General features: G+C 36.9%; 1 long non-coding RNA gene across 1 annotated transcript in view; it reads right to left on the bottom strand.

Annotated features, from left to right (window-relative positions):
* Positions 1–25,036, bottom strand: part of LOC141558074 (uncharacterized) — a 30,121-nt gene extending 5,085 nt beyond the window's left edge. The window contains exons 1-2 of the long non-coding RNA XR_012486950.1: positions 24,682–25,036; positions 10,044–10,119 (exon numbers count right to left, since the gene is read on the bottom strand). This is a non-coding gene — a long non-coding RNA (uncharacterized LOC141558074). The remainder of the gene's footprint in view (positions 1–10,043; positions 10,120–24,681) is intronic.
* Positions 25,037–27,558: the final 2,522 nt, after the last annotated feature.

Raw genomic sequence — 27,558 nt, 5'->3', positions numbered from 1 at the left:
GGTGATCCTGGGCAAGTTGATTAACCTGAATTTCCTCAAAAGAAAAAGAAAGAAAAAAAGAAATTATCAGTAAAATATTCGTTTTGAAAGAATCATTGATCAAGAGGAAAAAAAAGTGTAAGTTAATAAATATAGACAGATGAGAAGTAGGATGAGCTAACCCAAGACCCAGAATGCTACCAAATTTACTTGAGTTACTGGAATAGCCAAAATGAATCCCACTAGCAGCCACTAGCAGAAAATAGGATGAGGAAACTGTCAGTATTACAACATGTACTCACAGGAGGGGATTGGAGGATGAGAGACTGTGGTCACGCCTGGTTGCCTATACAGAACACATTCATTTTCTGCCTACACTCTCACATGCTCAGCCAGCTTAGGGCCAACAAAATCCCTCAGTCTCATGAGCTATCACCACAAAGGGAGGGGGGAGAAGGATATATGTGTGTACTTGGGGGGAAGATGGAGATGAGGAGTGAAGATGGCAGGAAGATGTAGGTTTATCCAGCTCTGGGAATGGCAAAGCCTTTAGGATTAATTAAAGAGATTGAAGTGGTTAGCTCAGTGCCCCAAATATGATAGGTGTTTCATAAATGCTTGTTGAATTGCTTTGTTGCTGTTTAATGTTGCTGGATTTGCATAGCTGGAGTTATTTTGTACATTTTTCTTTTCAGTTCAGCTTTCTTCTCTCTGCTTCACTTCTTATAAATCTTCCCATATTTCTTAGTATTCTTTGTAATTTGCCATTCCTTATGGGGCAATAATATCCCATTACATTCATACACCATGATTTATTCAGTCATTCCCCAATTGTTAGGCACATAATATGTTTCTAGTTTTGTTTTTTTGGTTTTTTTTTTCTTTTACAAAGTGTTTCTAGGATACTTTTTGTACAGTTGGGCCTTGTCTTTTTGTTAATAACCTCCTTAGGTTATAAATCTAATAATGGAATCAAAGGTAGAGAATCCCCCCCAATTTTATTGTATAATTCCATATATTTTTCCTAAATGGACCAATTGACCCCCAATTCTGCCAGCAGAGAACCGCTATGCCTATTTTATGCATCTCTGACAGCATTACATTTTTTCAACTTTTACTTGCTTTGTCTACTAGATGGGTATAAGGTAAAATCTATCAGAATTGTTTTAACTTTTATTTTTCTGACTAATATTGATTTTTAACACTTTTTAAAATGGTTGATTATTGTAGGCTATAGCCTACTCATACTCTTTGATCTACTATCTATTAGAGAATGGCTCTTAATTTTACATACTTAGATCCTACATACCTGTCTATCAATTCATTTGAAAACATTTATTGAGTGGCTATTATGTGCAAAGCATGGGCAACCTAAGGAGGGAGAGGAAGATATAAGTAAGGCAATCTTGCTTTTTCAAAATCTTCTGTCTTTGGGTTACCAGTGGATGACATGACAAGGACATTCACTTCACAGCTGCCTCAAGTCTTCAGGCTTAGCTATGTAAAGTCCCCAGAGACCAGGAAGACCTTGATTTGTGATCCTTGATCCCTTATCCTCTCTGTGCTCCAGGCAAAACTGTTTAAGTTTCAGAGAAGGTAAGGACCCAATAGGTAGAGGGTTTTTGCTCTCTGGATGGAGATCCTCAAAACAAGAAAATTCTGATCTCTAATGCCTATGAGGCCTGGCTAATTTGTTTTCTCAGGCAATCTAGTTATGCCATTCTTAACTCAATCAGACTGATGCTTGATCAGATAACTAAGGGGGAGGTAATTCTGCCAACAGAGTTTAGCACTTCATTAACACTCTAGGTTTACATTTTGGGACTTTTGATACTACTTTGTCTGAGGGGGAGGGAATTGTATTATAGTCACAAGCCCTTAATAAATGCTTATTGAATTATTGAACTAATACAAATAAAACTAAAACATATGAAAAGTTGAAAATCAGCATATGCAAAAGACAAGAGATATAACCCACAAATAAGGTTGGGGAACAAGTATGATAAGTCAGTGCTAAATGAGTAATTATAGATAACAAATTCAGAAGAGAAATCACTACACATTGAAATGGTTTAGGAAAGATATTTATTGAATAAATAATTATTAAGTATTCAAGAAGGACTCTTGTCCTCTGGTGTGAGGGCTTACCAGGTCCTTTTCAGGGCTGTTCATCCACTTTTGTTTCCACCTGTCACCCAACTCTCACCTGTGGCTCCAAGAAGCTGGAGCATGCATAGTGGCCACATTCTAGTAAGACTCTTATCAGACTGGTTAAACTAGTTTGAGAGTAACCAATAGATCTCAAACTCATGGGTGAGATGGGTGGTGTCTACTTCAAATAGGTAAAAACTTCCCTTAGTGGAATGGGAATGAATGTGATAAACTGAGTAAAGACCTCTCATAAGAACGTGGCTTACACCTATGCCCTAATTGTGACTTTGCAATAACAAGTTGAGATATCGCTAAAAGCCACAGGTGTTCAATTATCTTAGATAAACTTACCTTCCCCTCCAGTTGTCTCCCCCAACCTTTTCATTAGTGTTAAGTTCCTGACATGGTAAAAGGTGTGTCATGGCTAGTATGTTTTTGTTTTGGGGGTAGATTTTTAGTCTTTGGGTAGATTTCTGTGTTAGGATGTAAGTCTGGACTCCCCCAGTGAATGGGAGAAAAGATCAGAAGGGGGTGGGGGCTTCCTAGTTAAGATCTATGTAATCCTGTGTTTGCACTCCTATACCACCACTGCTGTCATTGGGAGCTTTCCTTTCTCACGAAATCTTAATACATTCTTTTTGCTTTTTATTTAGAGAGCCTCTAATTTTAATTTGGGTAAGGGTCACTGTCCCACACAGGAAGATGGAAACAGTTTGTTCCAATGACCACGAAAGAGGCTTAGAGGTTGGTCAGGCAAAAGATGACAAGGTAATTCACTGCATTTACCCCAATTATCTTGACTTTGTCTTACCAGAGTCTGGAAGAAAGAGTGAGACTGATAACTTTACGCACCTGTTTCACTTAAAATCAATTCATGCCCAAGACAAGACATCCCCTCATGATGAAAAGAAAGGATGAACAGTAACATTAATTGCCTGCTATGTGCCTATATGGGTCACTAAATCACCTTGGTGACAATGAGGTGACTGTACTATAGTACAATGGATCTGAGTAGACGTCCTAGTTCCAGTTGCTAGTTATGTGGTCCCAAGAAAATTCCTTAATATGAAATTTCATTTCTTCATCTATAATGTGAGAATAAAAATTTACAATCAACTTTAGATGATTGTTGTGAGAAAAGTTCTTTGAAAACCATAAAGCGTTTTGCTAGTGTGAGCTAAACTTGACATCGTCATCCTCATCATTAATTTGTAAGCTAGAAATATCCAGGGTTTTGTGACAAGTAACCCCAAATCCTATTCTCTGAATGGATTTCAGTTAACTAGCTATAATCAGCTCACAGAAATAGTTCATTAGTGAAGGATGTTCAAATGCAACATTTGAGTGGTTGGCAAAGCCTACCTCCTACCTAGCTTTTCCATGCCCTGGATCCCTCATCTTAACACTCCACCTATTCACAGATATCCAGTATCTTTGGCTAATCAAAGACTCTCTTGTTTGGAAAGAAAATAAATGAAAGTTCTTTTTGGCAAAGAAGTGGAAATTAAGGAGGTGACTCTCAATTGGGGAAGAGCTAAACAAATTATGATGTATAAATCTAGTGGAACACTATTATGCTACTTTAAAAAATGACTAAAGAAGCATTTCAGAGAAACCTGAAAAAACACATATGAACTAAGGCAGATGAAAAATAGCAGAAGTAGGAAGGAAATGTACATAATAATAATATTATAAAGACAAACAACTCCAAAAGAGTTGAAAACTCTAATCAATATGATGGCTGTTCACAATTCTAGAGGACTCATGATGAAGCACACTATCCACTTCCTGACAGAGTGGTGATGAACTCAGCTTGCAAGTCATTTTTTGAATATGACCAATTTGGGAATGTGTTCTGCTTGACTGTGCATATTTGTGACAATGGTTTTGTTTTTTAATTGGGAGGAAGAAGGAGGGAGTGAAAACAGATTTTATTCATTGAAAAAAAAGGAAAATTAAAAAAGAAAATAAACAAATTGTTATATATTGATTATTAAAGATTTTTAGAAATTTAATGTGTTAATTTAGGAGTTTTTATATTTTAAAAGAAGAAATAACATGTCCTTAGGAAATATATAATCTCTAATGGTAAAATTACAAGCTATGTAGAAAAAGAATATTAAGATTATAAAGAAAATATTTTGGATAGTATCTTTCTAGGAGAAACCCTATCTAGGATACCCTTTCACAGGGTACTTTTAATTAGAGCAATTTCCTTAGGCTCTGCCATTTGGGTAACATGCAAAGTTTCAAACCAGAGATAAGGACAGTCACTCAGGAAGATAATAGTAGGAAGGAGGAGGAGGAGGAAAAGTTTTACCATCTAATGCTAAAAAACAAACCAATAAACAAAAAACATCCAGATATGAACACATATGTACATTTATTTACATTTATTTATTAAATCCTCCATTCATGTCTTGCTAACTTAAATTGCATAAAACATTGAGAAATAACTTATTCAGGGTCATGAGGTCTGTATGGCCAGAAGCAGAATTTGAAGCCAGGACTTCTTTTCTCCCAGGCCAGTTTTCTAGCCATTATCACCATACTGCCTTTTCAAAAATGATAACATGACCTTTCATTTCCAAAACCGAAAATAGAACTAAGGTCAGTTAAAAGAACAGAGAAATTGATGGGGCAGCCAAGAGGCAGAGTGAGGAGAGCACTGATCTTGGCGTCAAGAAGACCTGAGTATTAATCCAGCCTCAGAAACTTGCCAGCTGTGCGACTTTAGGCAAGTCACTTAACCTCTATTTACCTCAATTTTTCATTTGTAAAATGGTACTAATGATAGCACTCATTTCTCACGTTGTTTTGAGGATCAAATGAGTTATTGTAAAGTATCAGTGCTGAGCATAGAGAAAATTCTATACAAAAGCTGTTGTTGTAGCTAGTTAGTTGTTTAGTTAGTTATTTAGTTACCAGGTTCCTAGAATAAACTGGTTATTACAATGAACTTTAAAATATATTTGGACTCTACATCTAAATACGAATCTATATACTCTTCTCAGGCTGTTTCCACAGAGTTCTGGAAGCTCTCACTAAAGGAAGAAGTCATTGTGCTGAAGAGTTCATCTTTTCACAACCAACAGCAACAATTGTTGACCAACTGCCAACAATAGACAGAAGAGCCCAAGAACCCTGAGAATAGTAGGATGCCCTCCTCCTCAGCCAAAGGTCCTGCTTCCATCCCAGCCCTCAGAGCATCATCTGGGGAAGAAATTCTGTGGAGGAGTCAACCATCCCCAAGAATTGGTAACTGAGTGCTCCTAAAGAGTAGATAAGTAAAGGTAGCCAAAGCAGAAGGTCTTAAGGGAGAAAAAAGAGTCAACCTTTGTGGCAAGTATATAAACCATCCCTATTGCCTTAAACACCATCTCTCCTTAAACCCCAGTGGAGGCAACCCAATATTTTAAATCTAAAGTGTTGGGAATGGCAATGCTTCCAGCCCAGTGCCCACATCCCTCTTCTTGGAAAGCAGCCCCTGTGAATGATAAGGTCTAGTGGTAGGTTCAGGATTCAGGGAACTAAATAGAGAGGTTTGGCTCCCCTGAAACCCCTTGGGATTTGGCGCAAGGATAGGGAGTTTTGGGGACTCCCTTATGGTGGCGCGGAAGTTCTCTGTAAAAGAATTTACAGACCCAAAAACCTAGATTAATAAAAGAGGTTTATTATGGGGATTGGAAGTAAAGTTAGAAATCCTGACAGAGGTATAAAGTCTGGTTAGGAAATAGGTGAGGATAAAGAGAAGATGGCACTGGAAAGAGTATCCCAGTGGACAGAGGCCCTTGGCATCCCAAGCATGGCATAGCATGGCATGTTTGGAACTTCTGCCAAGAGAGGGTTTTAAGTTTGACTCTTTTATAATGGGAGCTTTGGCTACAAGCTGAATGGGGGCTCATGGGTGAGGTCCCAAGTTGGCTCCTTGATAGGTTTCAGCTTTGAGCTGGAATTTGAATTGAAATCTATGAGTTTCAGGTCTGAGCCGGACCCCACCCAGATAACAAGGATGAAACTGTTCATCCTCAGGGTGGGTCCCTCACTGAGACAGAGTTGAAGGAGATTTTCTCCTTTAAGGATTTTTAGAGTTTCAGGGTCTTCAGAACCAGAAAAGAAAAATCCTGGTCCCCACAGTCCTTGGTACTGTCAAATGGTTCAACACTAGAAAATGATAGGATTTTATTGATGGAAATGCCATTGAAGAAGAAACAGGACCAACTGCTTTGCTGCTTCACCCTAAGGATTGTGGGATCTTCCATGTTATATATGTTGTAACGTCAATTAGAATGTGAGCTCTTTGAACTCAAGGATTGTCTTCCTTTTCTAGTAGTATCCCCAACACTTAGCACAGTTCTCTCCACAGATTCAATACTTAATATGTACTTTTTTATTCATTCACTCAAAAACTTTCTTGTGATTTTTGTCCCTCTTTAAAGCTGCTCCTAATGCTGATTTAAGATTCTCCCCATTACAAAATTTTGGGGTAATTTGTTTTAGAACCAGCATCTCCCTATTGAGGTAGCTTCCAGATTCCTTTTTACCAGCTCACATTGTAAGGGGGGATTTTAAAAGAACTGCCTACACAAATAATTTTGGTTTAATGGAAACAGTGATTACTGCAAAGGTGAGGTCCAAAGTCCAAAATCCTTTGAGAAATCTGAGAAGGGAGAGATTGTTTTCATCTGGCAGAGGGGGCAGGGAGGAAGGAGTTAGATGATACCTAAATTACACCTTGAAGGAAGGGAGCAATTTCAGTAGACAGAGCAGGGATTCCATTCCAGGTATGGGTGTTGGCAACATATTTCCTTTGGGTATCCACCCAAAGAATCTCCTCTTCCTCTCCTTCCCTCCTCTCCCCTCCCTTCTCTGCCTCTTTTTCTCTCTTTCCTTTCCTCTCTTCTCTTTCATTTCTTCTCTTCCTTCTCTTCTGTTCTCTTCTCTCCTTTTCAGGTGAGCATTTACTATATTCAATCATAAAGGACATTGTTTTTATATATTAAGGTAAATAAAATTAATATTTAACTAAATTTAATTTTGAATAATTAATACACTTTTAAAAATACAAAGTCTCTGTTTAATCAAATCTTGCCCCTTCCTCTAAAATTCAGAACAACTTTTATAGCCTTATCCTTACAAATTAGCACCTTTTTAAGTAGGCCCTGCTTCCCTAGTACTTCACTTTGCCTTAAAAAGTGGACAGTAGAGTTTAAGAACTAGTGATCAGGGATAAATCTTTAAAAAATTTTAAATGATAACTTTTTTTTGCTTTCCCAGCTTACACCACTCAGAGTCTCGGGGTCTATTACTAAGGCTGAGCCATGAAAAACAAAATGACCAGAATAGGCAGAGTGGGAAAAGACTGAGTTGATTTTTTTCTTTATCTGGAGTTCCTGTTTTTCTTCTTTCCTACCTCCCCAATGCTCCTCAATATATCTTACAGACCACTGCCCTTTGATCATGTGACTTTTATTTTTTTGGGGGGTGGAGTGGGTGGAAGCAATTGGAGTTGAGTTGCCTGATCACACAGCCACTAAGTGTTAGGTGTTTGAGGCTGCATTTGAACTCAGGTCCTCCTGATTCCAGGACCAGTACTCATTACACTGGCTGCCCTAATCATGTGACTTTTCTACTCAAAAACTTTCAGTGGCTCCCTACTGTCTCCCCACAAAAAATATAAAGTCCATATCAGCATCAAGACTCCTCCAAAATTTTGATACAGTCTACTTCTCTGGGATGGGAAGTATGTACCTACACAGCCACGAAACCTGGGCTGTGCTTCAGAGAAAGTCTGGAAGAAGGTCCAGAGAAGGACGGCTACATCCTAGAAATACCTTACTCTTGAGCAGGAATGTCCTGGAAACTGTAGAGGGGAAGCAAAGGTGATGTTTGAACATAGTGGAATGTTGTTGTTCAGTCATTTCCCAGTCATGACCCCATTTGGAGTTTTCTTGGCAAAGATACTAGAATGGTTTGCCATTTCCTTCTCCGTCTCATTTTACAGAGAAAACTGAGGCAAGCAGGGTGAAGTGACTTGCTCAGGCTCACAGAAAGTGTCTGAGGCTGGATTTGAATTTAGGAAGATGAGACTTCCTGACTCCAGTCCTAGCACTCTTTCCATCTTTCCAGCAGGAGCAGTAGCACTCTACAGCAATGAGAACTGGAGGTTAGCAAGGGGGGGTTGGGGAGAGACAATATCTCCCGGAAGACTGAGAGAGCTCTCCTGTCCCTAATGGGTTTTGGATCCTGGGCAACTCCACTATAGAAAAGTACTACTGGAACATTAGGAAATATTTAAGTTGGCCTTTGATTTCAGGCCTTCGTTGTGGACAAAAGCATGAAAGTTGGGAAAGAGTAGGTTGGTTAGAGGTGGAAGAGAATGAGGGAGGAGGGGGAAGTAAATAGTAGTAATCCAGTTTAAATGAAACAGGAAATTTGGGAAAGGCAGAAATGAGAGACCATAACTTGTAGAATATGGAGCAGGACCTCAGAGATCATCTAAGCTGGAGGTATTAAACATCTACAGAGGGCTCACTGCAGCCCATCAGATTAAAATGTAATTAATTAATATTTAACAAAATTGATAAAAATTACAATACAGCACAGATAATCTCACTATGCAGTTTTCTTAGTTAATATATGGCCAGCGAGGTAGTGCAGTGGATAAGCGCCCTGGGGTCTGGAGTTCAGAAGATCTGAGCTCAAATCCAGCCTCACACACTTGCTGGCTGTGTAACCCTGGACAAGTCACCTAATCAATTTGTTTCAGTTTCTCCTCTATAAAATGGGGACACACTGAAGAAGGAAATGGCAAACCACTCCAGTATATTTGCCAAGAAAACCCTGTGGACAAAGTCCAAGAGGTCACATAGAGTGGGACACAACTATGAACAACATCACCAGAGCAATCCTTACATAGGGTTAGTGGCCCATAGCCATAATCTAGGCCAACCCCTTCATTCTATAAAGAGACTACAGTCTAGGGAGGGAAAGTCATGAGGGGAAGATCACCCAGGCATTAAATAGGAGATCTTGGATTCTAACCAAAGCCAGTGGTTTTTTTGTTTGTTTGTTTTTAATGACTCATAAAATTGAAAGGAGAGATAGGATCCAGATTCTGGAGAACTTCGAATACCAGCAAGAGAAGTTTAAATTCTTCATTTGTTGGTAATGGGGAGCCATGAGGGTTTTTGAGTAAAGGAGTGTCTTGATGAGTGGGCAGTGGTAGACATGATGGATTAGGGAGAATTGGCAAGGTAGGACTCAGGAAGATTGGTTAGATTATTACAGTAACCTAGGAGAGTTACTACTGACATGGTCACAATGGAAGTTGAAAGAAGGCAATGAATGAGAATAATTGTTAAAGAAGAAGATTGGCCAACAATTAGATGTGTTAAGGAAGATGAGAGGAAAGAGTTGGGGATGATTCCATTGTTCTGTGCCTGAGTGATTGGGAACCCTGGTACCCTCAAAAAAAAACAAGGTAGAAAAGACAACTTGGGAGGAAAAGAGAATGATGTTGATTTGGATACTTTAATAGTGAGATATGGGGAAGGAGGGAGACACAAGGGGAGAAAAGTCTAACCTCCTGGAAAATGTAGAATAATCTGGGAATTCAAGATGGGAATCTTGGGGGAGAGATTGGAGTGAAGACAGAGACTTGGGAAACACCTGCATTGAACTAATCATTAAGCTATGGAAGTATATGAGATCTCATTAGATTGTACAGTCTGTTGAGAGTAGGGACTGTCTCTTACCTTTCTTTTGTATCTCTAGTACTTAGCACATAGTAAGTTTTTAATAAATGCTTGTTGTTGAGACCACTAAGAAAAAGTATTAGAGACTACCTTTTGCCAAAGAGAATGGCCATTGGGGATTCTTTACATGATCAAATCCCAATTTTTGGTACTTACCATAATCTGATGTCTACATCATCCACATCAGAGTTATTCGTATGTGGTCATGCAAAATCTATTTCTATTAGCCATGCTGCAAAAGAAAATGCAGACAAAAAAACAACAAATAAACCCAACAAATTAAGAATAATAAAATTAAAAAATAGTATGCTTCAATCTGCATGCAGACTCCATCAGTTCTTTGTCTGAAGACAGATGACAATTTTCATCTTCAGAATTGTCTTGGATCATTGTATTGCTGACAAAAGATAAGTCATTCACAGTTGAACATATTTGCTGTTGTATACAATGTCCTCCTACTTCTGCTCACTTCATCCTACAGCAATTCATATAGGTCTTTCCAGGTTTTTCTGAAATCATCCTGCTCATCATTTCTTATATATTTCATGATAGTCATATTGTTATACCACAGTTCTCAGTTTCCATAATTATCCTGACCCAGTCCTGACTCAGTTTCCCTGCTTCTCAGAGCTCAGTCCTACAAAACCCCCTCTTCCTCTTTATCAGAATATTTGATAAGGATAAAAGATCTTATGTTTTAGAATATCAGAATGCCTCTCCCCATCCCAAGCTACGGGAATGTCAGATGCCGTCTTAACAAGATGCCTCTCCCCAGTCTGGGGTGCCTCCCCCATTATGTCATCCCTCTTTGGAGGCACACCCCACCCTGTCAGAGTCCCATTCTGCTCTCAGCCCCCTGACTCTTCCTCCACCTCATTGTACCCCCCTGAGTCTGAGCCATGTGTATATAGGTCATTGGGAACTCTCATTGTTGGCTGGGTTCTTGGAGACGATAGTCTCATTCAGCCCTGGGACCAAACCATGGATCCATTTGGTCCCAGTAAATCTCTCCTATTAAATAAATTATTAAATACTCTCTAATCTCTATCCTGCCTCAGTTTTTCCAGCATTACAATATATCACTCATTCAGCTGGCATCCTCTTAATTTCCAATTGCCACCACAAAAAGAGCTACTATAAGTATTTTTACACATATAGATTCTTTCCCTCTTTCCTTAATCTCATTGGGACTAAGACCTGGTAGAGGTACTGCTGGGTCAAAGGATTATGCACAGTTTTATAGCCCTTTGGTCATAGCTCCAAATTTTCCTCAGAATGGTTGGGTCAGCTCACAATTCTACCAACAATATGTTGATGGGTGTCCCTATTTTTCTGCAATTCTTCCAACATTTGTCAATTTCCTTTTCTGTCATATTAGTATATCTGTTAAGTGATACCTCAGAGAGGAATGGGGGCAGGAGTAAGGAAGATGAAAATTTTTTAAAAAGACACAGTAAAGGGGTGGGCAAAGATCATGTAACTTCTCCAATTTCAGTTTTCTTACCTGTAAAAAATGAGGAAGCTTGTGTTTTTTTTTCTACTTCTTTTAATATCTCTCTTACAAGGATTGCTTGAGGGAAAGGTTAATGAGTGAAGGATATATTTGGATATGAATGTTATGTAAGTAAGATATCAGAAGAATATTTAGACATATATGTATGAGAGAGACAGAGAGAGAGAGAGAGAGAGAGAGAGAGAGAGAGAGAGAGAGAGAGAGAGAGAGAGAGGAGAGAGAATTGTAATCAAGATTCCTAATATCCCTTTTATGCTTTAAACATCCCAACTGGCAAAAAAAAAAGAAAACACAGGGTAGAAAGAGAAGCATGAGATTTCATAGTGAAGGCTATGGCTGTTTCTTAAGCTAAAGTATTTCCTCTTCCAATTCTGTCCCTCCTCTGTTTTCTTCCCTCCCAGGGTAGGAATGTGTCCACACCCTATACTTTTCTTCAGTTTATGTCTTTCCTTCAGGAACAGGGAATACACATTGCCCAGTGCATTGTTCATCTTTTATTAAATGTGTTTGTTATTGGGAACTTAAAGACTTGGAAACAGAGCTGCCCTCAAGGAACGTATAGTCTCTCAAGTCTGGTATCCATAGACAATTGTGCACAAAAATTAATATGATGTATTTTCTGTGAAAAGTGTAAGCAGCTAAGGGCTCAGGAGATGGCAATAGAGTGGAGCACTAGTGGAGCACTGGATTTGGACTCAGAAAACAGGAGGTTTTACTCTTTCCTCTGACACTTACTGTCTTTGTATGATCTTTGGCAACATTTCTGAGCCTTGGCTTCCATGTATGTAAGACAAGGATAATAATAACATCTATTTTACAGAGTGATGAGAATTAAATGAGGGCATTAAAAGGGCAGCTAGGTGATATAGTGGTTAGAGTGCTGGGTCTGAAGATAGGAAGATCTGAATTCAAATACAGAATCAGATATTAGCTATCTATCCCAGGACAGATCACTTAATCTCTATCTGCCTCGGTTTCCTCATCTGTAAAATAGGAATAGAAGTAATATCTGACACAGAAAAAGTTGAGAATCCCTAAACTGGAAGAAGGGCCTGCCTCCAAAGGTGGTGGTTCCTCCTTCCTGCAGGTATTCAGGTAGAGGGACCATTATGGAGAATGCTGGGGGGATGCAGGTAGACATTGCTCTAGATGTCTTGCAAGAGCCATCAGAGATTCAGGGATTCTGGGACAGCCTCCTCCTTCTCCCAGAGCCAGCTCTTTAGGAATGCAGCCTGAGCTGGGCAAAGGCGGTCAGCCAGATGGAATGCTGGATGGCCTCCAAGTCCCAGTGCGTTCCCCAGCCTCCACCGCCACCCCCCTCCAGGACTCCACCTCCAACTCCCACCCCTCTCTGGGCAGAACAAAGTGCAGTCCTGCCGGCTAGACATTCCAGCGCACTTAAAACATCTTGGTTGCTGCAGCTCTCAGCATAGGCTGCTCACAGACCCTCTCTTAATGCTCAGTAAACTGTGCCAAGTCCCCTAATGCCCCTTCCAGATCCCGCAGATTGCCCAGCAGGGGAGCAGAGACATTTGGGGAGTATGCAGGAGCAATTGAACTAAGGAATTTTCTCTCCTGTTTTCTCCTCTTGGAGAAAACAGACATTGGGGAGCAGAGAAGGTGGGAGAAGGGAGACAGAAGTTGGAATCTGGTTGTATTTGAGATCAAGGCCTTTTGAGTAAACTGCATTCTCATTTCCATACCGTGATTTAGCTGCATTGGTGAGGAGGTGAAACTGAAAACCCAAAATTGTGCAGTGGGTACAGAACTGACAGGAGGGAGGAGAACCAGGATCCTAATCCTGCCTCAGATGCGTACTATCTGTATTCCTCTGGAAAAGTCACTGAATCTCTCTGGGTCTCTGCTTCCTCATCTGTAACACCAATCATTTATACCTCAAACTGAACTAAGGCTCTCAGAGAGTGTTTGTATAGAAGGGAGTCTTGTGGCTCTCTGTTTCTGAAAGTTGGTTAAGGGGCAGGGGTAGGGCAGTGTTGTGAAGGGAGCAGAATATATAGGTAATGAATTATAATCATTTTTAACAGCTTTCTGCATAGTTTGTGGGTTTTTTATTTTTTAAATATTATTTTTAAATTTCATTTAATATTTTTTTCAATTACATGTAAAAAACCATTTTTAACATTTGTTTTTAAAATTTTTGAGTTCCAAATTCTCTGCCTCCCTCTCTCTCCTCCCCCCCCTTTCTTTCTTCCTTGAAAAAGCAAGCAATTTGATATAGGTTATACATGTGCAGTCATGCAAAACATATTTCTAAATTAGTCATGTTGTGAAAGAAAACACAAACCAGAAAAAAAAGAAACAAGAAAAATAAAGAAAGTTTAAAAAAAAAGTATGCTTTGATTTATATTCAGATTCCATTAATTTTTTTCCTCTGGAGGTGAATAGCATTTTTTCATCAGAATTGTCTTGGATCTTTGTATTGTTGAGAATAGCTGTTATCTACAATTGATCATCATACAATATTGTTGTCATTGTGTACAATATTCTCCTGGTTCTGTTCATTTCACTTTGCATCAGTTTATTTAAGTCCAGATTTTTCTGAGAGAATCTTGCTCATCATTTTTATGGCACAATGATATTTCATCACAAGCATACATCACAACATACATTCAGCCATTCCCCAAGTGATGGGCATCCCCTCAATTTCCAATTTTTTGCCACCTCAAAAAGAACTGCTATCAATATTTCTGTATACACAGGTCTTTTTCCTTTTTGTTTTTGATCTCTTTGGGATGCAGATCTAGTAATGTTATTGCTGTACCAATGGATACATAGTTTTATTACCCTTTGGACATAGTTCTAAATTGCTTTCCAGAATTGTTGAATCAATTTTCCCCACATCCCCTTCAACATCTGTCATTTTCCTTTTCTACCATATTAACCAATCTGACAGATGAATGATGGTACTTCAGAGTTGTTTTAATTTTCATTTTTCTAATCAATAGTGATCTAGAGCATTTTTTCATATGACTATAGATATCTTTGATTACTTCATCTGAAAATTGCCTGTTCCTACCCTTTGACCATTTATTGATTGGGGAATGACTTATATTCTTATAAATTTGACCCAGTTCTTTATATATTTGAGAAATTAGGCTTTTATCAAAGAAATTTTCTTTAATATTTTCATAGTTATAATTACTGTATATCTCCCTCCATGCAGGCTAGGTATTCTGAAAGCAGACAGTTATATAATTTTTTATTAAAGCTTTTTATTTTCAAAACATATGCATAGTTTCCAACACTCACCCTTGCAAAACCTCATGTTTCAAAATTTTTTTCTCTCCCTTCCCCCAATTACTTTCCCTAGATGTTAAGTAGTATATGTTAAGAATGTACAATTTTTCTATACATATTTCCACAATTATGCTGCATACATGCAAAAAAAAAATCCAATCAAAGGGGGAGGGGAATGATAAGGAAAGCAAAATGCAAGCACACAATAACAAAAAAAGTGAAAATGCTATGTTGTGATTCACATTTAATCCCCACAATTTAGCTATATAATTTTAATTTTTACAGAGTCACTAAATCTCACAATTGGAGAAAACCTCAGAGGTCACTGAGTCCAAACCTGGGGGGAAAATATCCCCATTTCAACCTATACAATAAATGGTACAGTCATTTATTGTATATATACAGCCTTTGCTTGGGATTTCTCCAAAGAAGGAAACTCACTACAACCTAAGATAAATTATCCTCTTTTGGATAGCTCTGTTCTCTAGGAAATTTCTCCAAATATCAAATTTAAATTTATCCTTTTGCATGTTCCTATATCCTACTAGTTCTGCTTTCTGAGGCTAAACAGAACAAACTAGCCTTTCTGTCAAATGACAGCCTTCCAAGGACTGAGACCCACCATGTTGCAGTGAAGGAGAGTCTTCTCTTCGCCCAGATGAACATCTCAATTTCTTCAAGAGATCCTCCTGTGACATGAATTTAGAGTTTCTCATCATCTGGCATGCCTTCTCTCGTGATTAATGTCATTCATTTCTGGTTCTCTCTCACTATGTGTTTATGTCTGTGTGTGAGTATGTGTTTCTCTGTCTCTCTGTCTCTCTCTTCCATCTTCCCTTCCTCATCCTATTTAATGCCTTATCTTCTTTTTTCATGTTCCTTTCAATTTCTCCTCCAATTCCTCTTTCCCTATTCCTGACATTGTCTAGTTCTGCCGTCTCTAACCCTCATTATATTGGCAGGTGTGTGGTTCAAATTCCATCCACTTCATCCAGTGATCTTGATTGCTGCTTATTTTGCCTCTGGATGGTCAAACATCATCAAATCTTTTTTTTTTCTTCTTTTTTTCTTGCATTGCTCAGCCTTCTGGTTCATTTTCAGTTTGCACTCAAGATTTGCAGAGTACAGAAGATCCTCCAGAAATCCCATACCCACAATGATATGACAAGAGTTGACAACTCTGGTATTTTGTTTTAGAAGGGCCAGTAAAAAAGAAAATCTATTACATCATTCCATTCTGGCATTCAAGTTTGGCCCGAGATGTTATGAGCTAGTGGTTTTGGAGGTGTTTTTAAAAATGCTTTCCTGATCCCCATATGCAGACTTTTATTGTTCTCAGGTTTAAAATGCAATAAATTGGGGTAGGAGGTAATAGAAAACTTAAAAGCCACTCTGGTTATAGATGTAAGCATAATCAAACCCTTAATAGATACTGAAGGTCTTTTTATTTAGGAATATTTGTTCAGTAGCCCTGTAACAGTTAAAACAACAACCTACAAAACTATGAGCATTAAATAAACACAAAACTTTTCATCTGGCTCTGGGGTAGAATAGTTTCTCAGAAGAAGAAATAAGATTTTAGCATTTTTGCAAATATATCATAAAACTACCTTGAAAAGGCAAGGGGGGAGGGGGAGGAACACAACCTTCTCTAAACAAAAGTTTTGCCAAGATTAGAAATCATTTCTGCAGTTGTTTACAATGCTACGGCAGTCCATCCAAAGTCAATACTGGTGGCTGCTGGCTCCATGTTTCTGTTGCATATTATTTGCCATCAGACTTTGCAAGGGCGTCCATAATAGCTCTGTCCTGGAACTATTTCTGGGATTAGGTTTACTCCCTTGAAAAACAAACTGGCAATAGCTCAGTCGTCCCCAATAAAAATTCTAGTTTTCGAGGCCCTAATCAAGTTTTCCAGAACAGCTATCCAAATTAGAAATGGCATGCAGAATATTTGACTCAGGAGGACCAGATTGTGCTTTTTCATTTGAGAGGTGCCAGCATGGAAACTTCCATTGCCCTCCAATGATTGCTTCACTGATAGCCAAAAAATCCAGTTCTATCTAGGAGGCATGACCCTGGCAGTGTGAAAATTCTGAAACCCAAGACCCTTCCCTTAAATACTCCTTTCTGTGACTCAAGAAAATACTTCATTTTTGCCAAGGAATCACAGTGAGAAATTTTCATTGTGCATTATTTTAAAGTGCAAGAGAAATCCCCAGGGTAGAGGTGGCCCTTCCAAAAAGGTTCAGTGACTTTAACATATTGGGTAAAACCTTATGCTTACAACCAGCTGGACACCTAACTCCATTTCAAAGAAATGATAATGTTCCAATGAAAGGTAAGGCCTTGGTCATGCTATATATTATGACAAGGATTCTTCCCAAGAGGTCAATAACCCTAAAGGGGACCATGGATGGTTTTCAGAGGGTTCATGGTTTTATTTTTAAATTTTTACTTTTTTATTTTTCTAATAATATTTAATTTATTCCAAATTACACATAAAGGCAATTTTTAACATTTGTTTTTTTAAAATATTGACTTCCAAATTCACTCTCTCTCCTTACCCTCCTTCTTCTCTGAGATGTTAAATAATTTAATATAGATTATATGTGTGTAATCATGCCAGAATTTTAAAAAATTAACTTTATATATATATATATATATATATATATATATATATATATATATATATATATATATATATATATATACACACACACACACACATATATTTCAATATAATTGACTTCCTTTGTAAGACTATGTATTTTACTTTATAAGAAGGGGTGCATGGGTTTCTCCAGATTGCTAATGGGACTAAAGGGTCAATTATTCCTGATTTATCAAATTTTAGTGCAAACCCTTTAGGCAAAAAAATCTTATAGAGCAATAGAAGGTTACAGCTGAATGGAAGGAAGAAAGGAAGCATTTTATGAGAAGCCTATTATGTGTTGAGCACTGCTAAATGTTATCTCATTTGATATTCACACCAATCCTAAGAGATAGGTGCTATTCTTATCCCCATTTTACAGTTGAGAAAACTGGGGCAGATAGGTTAATTGACTTGTTTAGTGGCACGCAACTAATAAATGTTTGAAAATAAATTTGAATTCAGGTCATCCAGATTTCTGGACCAGTACTCTATCCACTGCACCATTTATTTTATTTTTTTATTTCATTTTTAAAATTTTGTTTTGTGAACCATATTGAGAGAGAAAAATCAGAACAAAAGGGAAAAAATATGGGAAAGAGTAAAAAACAGAAAAAAAGAAGTGAACATTCATTTATATTCAGTCTTCTTAGTTCTTTTTCTGGATGCAGATGGCATTTTCTGGCCAAAGTCTATTGGGGTTGCTTTGGATCACTGAACAACTGAGAAGAACTAAGTCTTTCACAGTTGATCATTGCACATTCTTGCTGTTATTGTGTACAGTGTATTTATTCCTGATTCTGCTTTTTTTTTGCTCAGCAACAGTGCATGTAAATCTTTCCAGGTCTTTCTAAAATCAGCTTGTTCATAATTTTTTTAGAATTTTTTTTATATTATCCCTTGTATTCATTTTTCCAAATTATCCTCCCTCCCTGCACTCCCTCCCCCCGATGACAGCATAATTTTTTATAGAACAATAATATTCCATTACTTTCATATACTACAACTTATTCAGCCATTCCCTAATTGATGGGCACCAACTCATTTTCCAATCCTTTTCTGCTACAAATATGAATATGTTTTTGTACATGTGGGTCCTTTTCCCTCCTTTAAGATTTCCTTGGAATACAGACCTAGTCATGGCACTGCTGGGCAAAGGTATGCACAGTTTGATAGCCTTTTTGGCATAATTCTAGATTGCTCTCCAGAATGGTTGGCTCATTTCACAACTCCATCAACAATACATTAGTGTCCTGGTATTCCCAAATCTCCCCCAACATTTATCATTATCTTTTCCTGTCATCTTAGTCAAATTAAGAGGTGGGAGGTGGGAGGTGGTATTTCAGAATTATTTTAATTTGCATTTCTCTAAACAATAGTGATTTAGAGCATTTTTTTCACATAACTGTAGATGGCTTTAATTTCATAATTTAAAAATTGTCGGTTCATCTCCTTTGACCATATATCAATTGGGGAGTTACTTGTATTCTTACAAATTTGACATAATTCTTTATATATTTTAGAAATTAAATCTTTATCAGAAATACTGGTTGCAAAGATTTTTTCCTCTTTTAATCTTTTTTTCTGTTAGTTTGTACAAAACTTTTAAAATTTGAGTTAATCAAAATTGTCCATTTTACCTTTTATAATGTTCTCTAGCTCTTCTTTGATCATAAATTCCTACCTTCTTCAAAGATCTGATAGCTAAATTACCCCTTATTCTCCTAATTTGTTTATGGTATCATCCTTTATTCCCAAATCATGTATCCATTTTGACCTTATTTTGGCATGGGCTGTGAGATGTAAGTCTACACTGAGTTTCTGACTTAATATTTTCCAGTTTTCCCAGCAATTTTTGTCAAATAGTGAGTTCTTATTCCAGAAAGTTGAGTTTGGGGGTTTAATCAAATACTAGATTGCTATAGGCCTTGATTATTGTGTCATGTGTATCTAATTTATTCCATTGATTCACCACTCTATTTCTTAGCCAGTACCAAATGATTTTGATGACTACAGCTTTATAATATAGTTTAGGTATGGTACTGCTAAGCCACCATTCTTTGTATTTTTTTTTCATCAATTCCCTTGATATTCTTGACCTTTTGTTCTTCCAGATTAATGTAGTCATTTTTTCCTAATTTTATAAAATAATGTTTTGGCAATTTGATTGGCATGGCACTTTTTCTTTAATGTCATCACATCAGAGTCCATTCATAACCATACCCTGAGTTCATGTGATAGCCTGTGTCTGCCCCAGTGACAGATACAGTTTTAGTTGCCTAAGTAGACCAACATGTTTGTTATATTAGCTTGACTCTGTTGCCTGTAACCTGTAAGAAGACAGCAAGAGCAGACTATTGATCACTTTCAAGTACCTTCTCTTTTTGTAACCCTTCCTTAGGATTCTGTCTGGCTTGTATAGATGAGTACTTAATTATCTTAATTTTCAAATAACTTCCTAGGAGTGATTTAGGCCATATGTGACAAAAATGAGGTACAACAAAATATACACCAGGCTGAAAGCATTACAAATTAGTTATTGCATGTAGTAATCAATCTCATGATGAAATTCACTCCATTTTTTACAAGTTGGAATTTTTATAGCATTTTATATATTTTTAAAATAAATAAAATCCAAAAAGATGTACTCTCCTTCCTTATCTCTTTTAATAAGATCTATTTTTATTTTTGCTTTATCTAAGATCACAATTGCTACCCCTGCTTTTTTCACTTTAGCTGAAGCATAATAAATTTTGTTCCAGACTTTTACCTTTATTTTGTATGTATTTCTCTGTGTCAAATGTGTTTCTTGTAAACAACATATTGTAGGATTCTGTTTTTTAATCCACTCTGCTATTTGCTTCTATTTTATGGGAGAGTTCATCCCATTCATATTCACAGTTATGATTATCAACTCTGTATTTCCCTACATCTTATTTTCTTCCCTGTATATACTTTTGTTCTCTCTTTTCATCCCATCTTAGTAGTATGTTTTTTTTACCAACTCCACCCATTACCTTATCTCTAATCACCTCTCCCCTTTTCTTATTAGTGTTTTCTTTTACCCACTCCACTCCCTATCTTATCATCTATCATCCCTTCTCCTTCTCTTAATAGTATTTTTTAACCCACTTTACCCACTACCTTATCAACTACCTCCCTTCTTCTCTTACCTCTTCCACTAGTATTTCTGCCCTCTCTTCTATCCCTCCCTTTTCTTTCCTCTTTCTCTTCTTACTTCTTTATAGGGTTAGATAATTTTCTATATTTAACTGAACAGTTAAATTATTTCCTCTTAGAACCAAAACTGATGAGATCAAGCTTCAGACAATGTTCATCCTCTTCCTTTCTTCCCCTCCATTATAATAGGTCTTTTGTACTTCTTCATGTGAACTAATTGTCCCATTATACTTCCCCTTTTCTCTTTTCCCAGTACAGATCTTTTCTCAACCCTTAATGTCTTTTTCTTTAATGTCATCACATCAGAGTCCATTCATAACCATACCCGGAGTTCATGTGATAGCCTGTGTCTGCCCCAGTGACAGATACAGTTTTAGTTGCCTAAGGAATTTCAGAGGTCATTCAACTCAATTTTTTAGTATATGATTGCATAGTAGAAAGATTTGTATTTGGAGTCAAAAGAGCTTGAGTTTGAGGCCAGCTCTTTACTCAATCACTAGTTGTGAGATCATAGGCAAGTCATGTCTTCTTTCTATAAAATGAGAAAAGGGGAGGTGGATCACTTAATCTCTGAGGTCTCTTCCAACCAAAGTGGCCTGGTATATGTTTAACAATCGACTCTCTGAAAGAAACTATATATACAAAATGCCACATTTTTAATCTGCTTTAATAAAATTTCATTCATCACTAAACTAGTTGCCTCATTTTCCTCCATTATCTTGTAATAATACCTAATCAGTGCTAATCACATGCTCAAAAAATTACAAACATTTGTGTTTGAAAGCACATCTTGAAACCATTTCAAGCATTGTGCAGAAACAAGCTTTATTTTGCTTCTAATTTCAGAATTAGAGCTCCATTTCTACTTATATTCATTCTTCATTTATGCAATAAATAACACTAACCAGTTCATTTGAAAATCTGCCAAGTAGATAATAATAAACATAAATGGAGAATGAGCTAGTTGGTAATAAACTGGTTGGTATCACTGGGCAATTGTTAAGTTTCTCTGAGATTATAACCAATATGTCAATAGTAGAAGAGAAGAAAGTCACATCTGAAAAGTTTCTTTTCTCATACATATTAGTTTACATATAAATATTGCTTAAACCAAAGCAATATGTATAATTGGATTTTAAGTATATTCCCCAGTCTCTTTCAGTGATAATCTCTGTCAAGAATCCAAGGTAGGTACCTTTTCATAATTCTTCCTTGGGACCATATTTGATCATTATAATTTTGCAGCATTTAATTCTGATTGTTTTTCTTTTCCACTAACATTATTGTAGTTTTTGTGCTTGTTCTTTTCTTTCCTCCACTTATTTTTTTATATTTGATAGTACAAGTTTTCCCTTGCTTCTCTGGAATTTTTATATTCATCATTTCTCATGATAGCAATAAACACAATTTGTTTAGCCACTTCCCACCTGAAGGGCATCTGGGTTTTTTTTTTTTTCCTACTACAAAGAAAAAAAAATACTTCTAAAGCATTTCCTTGACATTTCTTCCCACCAGAAAATTGGATTCTGTTTCTAAAATCAGTCTCAGCTTTGACAGATCTGTTCTGGCCTTATTTTGTCTAAATCCAGACACATATCATTTGTGGGCCATTTTCACACCATAAGATTATAGAATATACATGTATTGCTATCTGCGTCACTGTCCCTTTCCTAACTTCCCTTTAAGTGTTCTCTTCCCCTGTTAGAATATAAACTCCTTGAGGGGAAGCAAGGTGAAAATCCCTGTATTTAGAACAGTTATTGACAAATTGTAAGAGCTTAATAAATGTTTCTATAAGATATAACATATAAACAATAAGAATTTAATAAATGCTTTCTATAAATATATATTATACAAATAGTAAGAACTTAGCAAATGCTTTCTAAAAAGATTTTGGCTTGTCTAACAGTGGAATCTCTGGGTCAAGAAATCTGGACACTATCATCATTTTCATCCTCTAGTTCCAAATTGCTTTCCAGCAAGTCATGGCTCAAATCTGTTACAGCCAGAACCAATCAATTAATCCTCAATTACCAAAACTCAATCATTCCATGATGAAGTATGAGTATATCAACAAGTCCTTAGTGCTCAGAATATAATCCATATCCTTTCAAGGAACTGATATTGAGTAAATTCATATTCTCCAAAGGAAGATTACCTCCCCCTAACCTCATTAAATTGATCTGGAAATTTGCCAGATTCAATAAACAAAACATCACATTCACTTAAATGTTCTCATTAGATATTCATTCCTTTGAGACTTAAAAGCTTGCAAAATATTTTTTTTTTAAAGAAGAGTTCCATATTAAAATGTAATTAACTCTGGGCCAGGTGATATTAATTTTTTTTTACCAGCAATCACCTTCAGGTTTTTGTTTATAAGAATTTTTAGAGCTAGATCTTATTGAAGCAGGACACAGGATCACAGATGCTAGAATTGAAAGGCAGCTCAAATGATCACTTGGTTCAGCATTCTGCCATCAAAGCAAGAAATTATTCTCTTTTAACAGATTAAGCAACTGCAACCCTGATAGTATTTCCACTGAAGACTAGAGCTCAGGTAAATGTCTCAGCAAGGCATCATCTATATAAATTTTTGGAGGGTAAAGGGGCAAGAGGAGTTTAGAGACAGACATTGAAAGGAGAGTGAAGAGTGCCAGGGGCAAATTTTGCCAACTATGTGGTTTGCCAAAGCCTGGCCCTGCCCAGAGGATTTGTAGTCAATCCAATTCCCTCATCATTTGGGCTCTCATTCCAGTGCTGCTGGCTTTTTGCCTGGCACTGTGTACAGCATTTGCTTGGATACCCATCTGGAAGTTTGGGTCAGGGCATTCATTTTAGAAAAGAAGCAATCTGCGGGAGGGAGGAGGAGGGATAGGGGGAAGGGGCAGCCCTTGGAACTCTCATTCTGTATAGCATCTAGCCCTTCTGTAGAATGAAGGAGCCATATTATGTGAACTCTAATGTCACTTCTAACTCCCAACCCTATGGACACAAAAGTCTGGGAAGGGCTAACCTCTGCTTACTCCTCTGAACCCTACCTGGTACATTCAAGAGGGAAGTGTAACTAGAAAGCAACCCATTCCCATGTTATTTTGTAGATCCTCAGTTAGATGTTGAACATTTCCAGAAAGTTTTGAGTCAAAGCATTCTGGGTTACAAACAGGAATTTTGTATTAATGGATCCTCAGAAATAGTTATAGAATATATGAAAATGGATATAATTAGAAATGAAGTAGGAGGCTGCATACTGGGGTCTAGGGGAGTCTGAAGAATACGCCCTCAACTGCCCCTCAGTAGATCCAGCCTCATATGGAGGTAAGAGAGAATTTTTATTTTTAGTAGTGATGGACATCATGGGGAGGAAGGAAAATATAACCAATATTTTTTAGAAATTATTTTTAGCATCCTTTACAAATTTAGACTATATCACATGACTCAATTTGCCTATAAAATGTTTGGTTTATTTAGAGATGTTAAGGCCAGAGAAAAACATGGAAAAACTAGAGGGAGGGAAATATTTTTTCTTTTCCATACTCCATTTGGAGAGCAAACCTAAAAAGAATGAAAATTATTACTTTAAAAAAATTCTCAGTTTTTTTCTATTCATGTAGTTCTTGCCAAGAAGTCATTTTTGGAAGAGGTTATAGGGATGGAAACACACACACACACACACACACACACACACACACACACACACACACACACACATCCCACCACCACCACGACCACACAGTAATGCAAAAGAAAATAACACTATAAAACAGCCAAAGTCAAGTGAAAAACAAATGTATTACCTTTAAGGAGGTAAGAAAAAGTTCACAAGCTTCCCATCAATACCTTTTACAAATCACCCAAAGGACCCAATTATTCAAAGCAAAAGCATTTACTGAATTAGCATAGCAAAAAACATAATATCTCCCACATAAGTCTGGGGGCATTCTCTCCAAAATGTACCCAGTATCAGTGGGGAGAGTAAACACAATTAGGGTTCATAAGAAGAGAGGTACACTGGTAGGGAAAATATTTTGAAAGAATATATTTATTCACAGGCTACTCATACTTCTAATATTTCAGGACCCCTGTTCCTTGTTAGGAAAAATCTTGGCTGGGCAAGGTATTCTGCTGGGATACACTGCATCTGCTTCCAGGCACACAATTGGCCAGTCTCTATTGAAATGGGTACTTACCTTCAAGAGGGTGGAATAATCAGGATCTGAGTCTCTTGGAAAAAAGGAAAAAATTGGTTGTTGTCATGGAAATGAAGGCAATCTTGGGAGATCATTTTCTTTCCTAGAGTTTTTGTAGAGGTTGATAGAAAGTCTGAGAATAGTTTTACAGATATCTTAGACTTTAGGCTTTAGAAGAACAGATTTCTTTTTTTTTTTTAAATCTTATTTTTCTGTTAAGCATTTATTTTCTTTCAACTCTTATATCAAGCCAAAATCCACTGCTCTATAACTCCCATTCATTGTTCTTCATTTTATCCTCTGAGGCATGTTATGTTAGAGTCAGCTCAAACTGGTTCTGCCAATTATTAAATTTTCACTGTAGGCATTTACACCTAAGAAATTGGCTATATGTCAAGGTTTGATTTATTGTTTTGTTGATTGCCTAGACTTAAGAAAGTAGTTGAGGAAATGTTTATAACACAGATTAAACTAAAAAGTGTGTTATTCCTACATTGTTTATCCTGGTCGAGTTAGTAGTTAAATATTTACCAGCACATCCTTCTTCTGAGGCAACAAAGAGTCTGTGTGATAGTCCTTACCATTTGTGAAATCGATTATTCTTCTCTTCTTGTGAAGTCTTCTCTTCTTCAAGCTAACACCTCTGAATCTCTTCTTTTAATGACTCAAGGTATTTTGCATAAGAGCAGTGGAGTGGTGGACACATAAGAAGTTTGGGGGTTTAATTTGGCCAACAAGGGTGATTAAAAGGGAAAAATATTGAAAGGAGATGAGAACAGTATGAAAAGTATAAAAGTGGAAGTGAAAGACAAATCATAGAATAAATAGAATCTCAGAAACCATCAAGTCAAGCCATCTAGAATCCCCTCTACAATATAACCGACAAGTGGTCATCCAACCTTTGCTTGATATTCTTGAATGAAAGAACTTACTACCTTCCAAAGCAGTCTGTAAGGAAGTTTTCCATTATGTCAAAGTCTAAATTTTTCTTTTTTGCAACTTCTGCTTCAGTGCTCCTAGTTCTGTGCCCTGGGACCAAGTACAACAAATGGAATTTCTCTTCTCTAGAGTAGGTCTTCAAAATGGGCTATTATGTCTGCTGAGCATTTTTTTATTTGTTTGTTTGTTTGTTTGTTTCCAAGCTTAATTATACCAGTTCCTTCAAATGATCCTTATATATCATGAACGTGGAACCCTTCACTACCAGTTGCTTTCCTCTAAATCCTCTCCATCCAGCTCATCAATGTTCTTCATAAAACTGTGATGATATCCAGAACTGGACAAAATATTTAACTCATGGCTCAGCTCTCTGAAGAATAGAGCAGGATTATCACCTCCTTTTTCCTGGATGCTATTTTTTCTTTTAATGCAACCTAACGTTGCATTGATTTTCTTGGCAGCTACTTCACTGTTGAAATATTTAGCTAGCATCCCCGTTTTCTTTTTATTTAATTATTTATTCATTTGTTTTTAAATTTATGGAATAAAACAAGCATTTCCATAACATGGTATAACAAAAAAGATGATTGCATATGAAACTGCAAATTTATTAGGTACAACTTGCTATTCCTTTTAAATATATTATAAAATTATCATGTAAATGTTTCCCTCTTTTCCCCCCTCTTTCCCTGCCCTAGAGATGAAAAGAAAGAAGGAAGAAAAGAAGGCAGGAAGGAAGGCAGGAAGGAAGGCAAGAAGGCAGGCAGGCAGGCAGGCAGGAAGGAAGCATTGTAGAAATATCACATTTCATCTTCACAATAGCTCTAGTATGTAATGTTATTATCCCCATTATCAGATGAAGAAATGAGATGAATAGAGATTAAATATTACCCAGGGTCACATAGCTATGTGTGTGTGTGAGACTAGATTTGAATTCAGATTTTCCTGACACTGAGCTCAGGACTCTATCCACTGCAGCAACTATCAGTGTATGGTAGAGACAAGGATAATATGTGATAGTAAAAAGACCTTTGAATTTTGAGTCCAAGGACTTGTGTTCAAGTACTAGCTCTGTCACTTATTAACTGTGTGACTTTGGACAGCTGACTTAATTTCCACATATCTGTTTCTTTATCTGTATGCCAACATACACATTCTTTTTTTCATCCTTTCCCCTCCTCTTTGCCCACCATTCCCATACCATCTGATGATGATTCCCCAGGATGTGCTGAGAAAATTAAGGATGCTTCTTTCTTTCCTTTTTCCTTCTTTTTTCCTTTCCTTTTTTCTTTTTTCCTTTCCTTTTTTCTTTTTTCCCCTTTCCTTCTCTCTTTCTTTCTTTCTTTCTCTCTTTCTTTCTTTCTTTCTTTCTCTCTCTCTCTCTCTCTCTCTTTCTTTCTTTCTTTCTTTCTTTCTTTCTTTCTTTCTTTCTTTCTTTCTTTCTTTCTTTCTTTCTTTCTTTCTTTCTTTCTTTCTTTCTTTCTTTCTTTTTTTCTTTCTTTCTTTCTTCCTTCCTTCCTTCCTTCTTTCCTTCCTTCCTTCCTTCCTTCCTTCCTTTCTCTTTGTCTCTATCTCTCTCTGTGTCTCTCTTTCTGTCTGTCTTTCTTTCCTTCTTTCCTTTTCTTATCCAATTTTCTTCTTTTGTTTTGAAATCTGGATAAAAATACACTTTAATCATTCATATTCTTTTCCAGGAAAGAAAAACAATTTAGATAAAAGTAGTGCTTCAATTGCTTGGCATTTCCAAAGATTAAGAGGCTCCACACAATTGGAACAGAAGCTTAACCCTTTATGTAACCAAACTTTAAAAATCATCTAGGATGGTAATCTTTCTACAATGTATGAGTCATTTTCCTATCTTATTAAACAGAAAAAACTGAACTTATTTTTAACCTTTCCTTGATGACTCAGCATCATCTTTTTTTTTTTTTTTTTTTT

This window comes from Sminthopsis crassicaudata, chromosome 2 (genome assembly GCF_048593235.1).
Source record: "Sminthopsis crassicaudata isolate SCR6 chromosome 2, ASM4859323v1, whole genome shotgun sequence".
NCBI lineage: Eukaryota > Metazoa > Chordata > Mammalia > Dasyuromorphia > Dasyuridae > Sminthopsis > Sminthopsis crassicaudata.
This window is presented reverse-complemented; position numbering and strand designations above follow the sequence as displayed.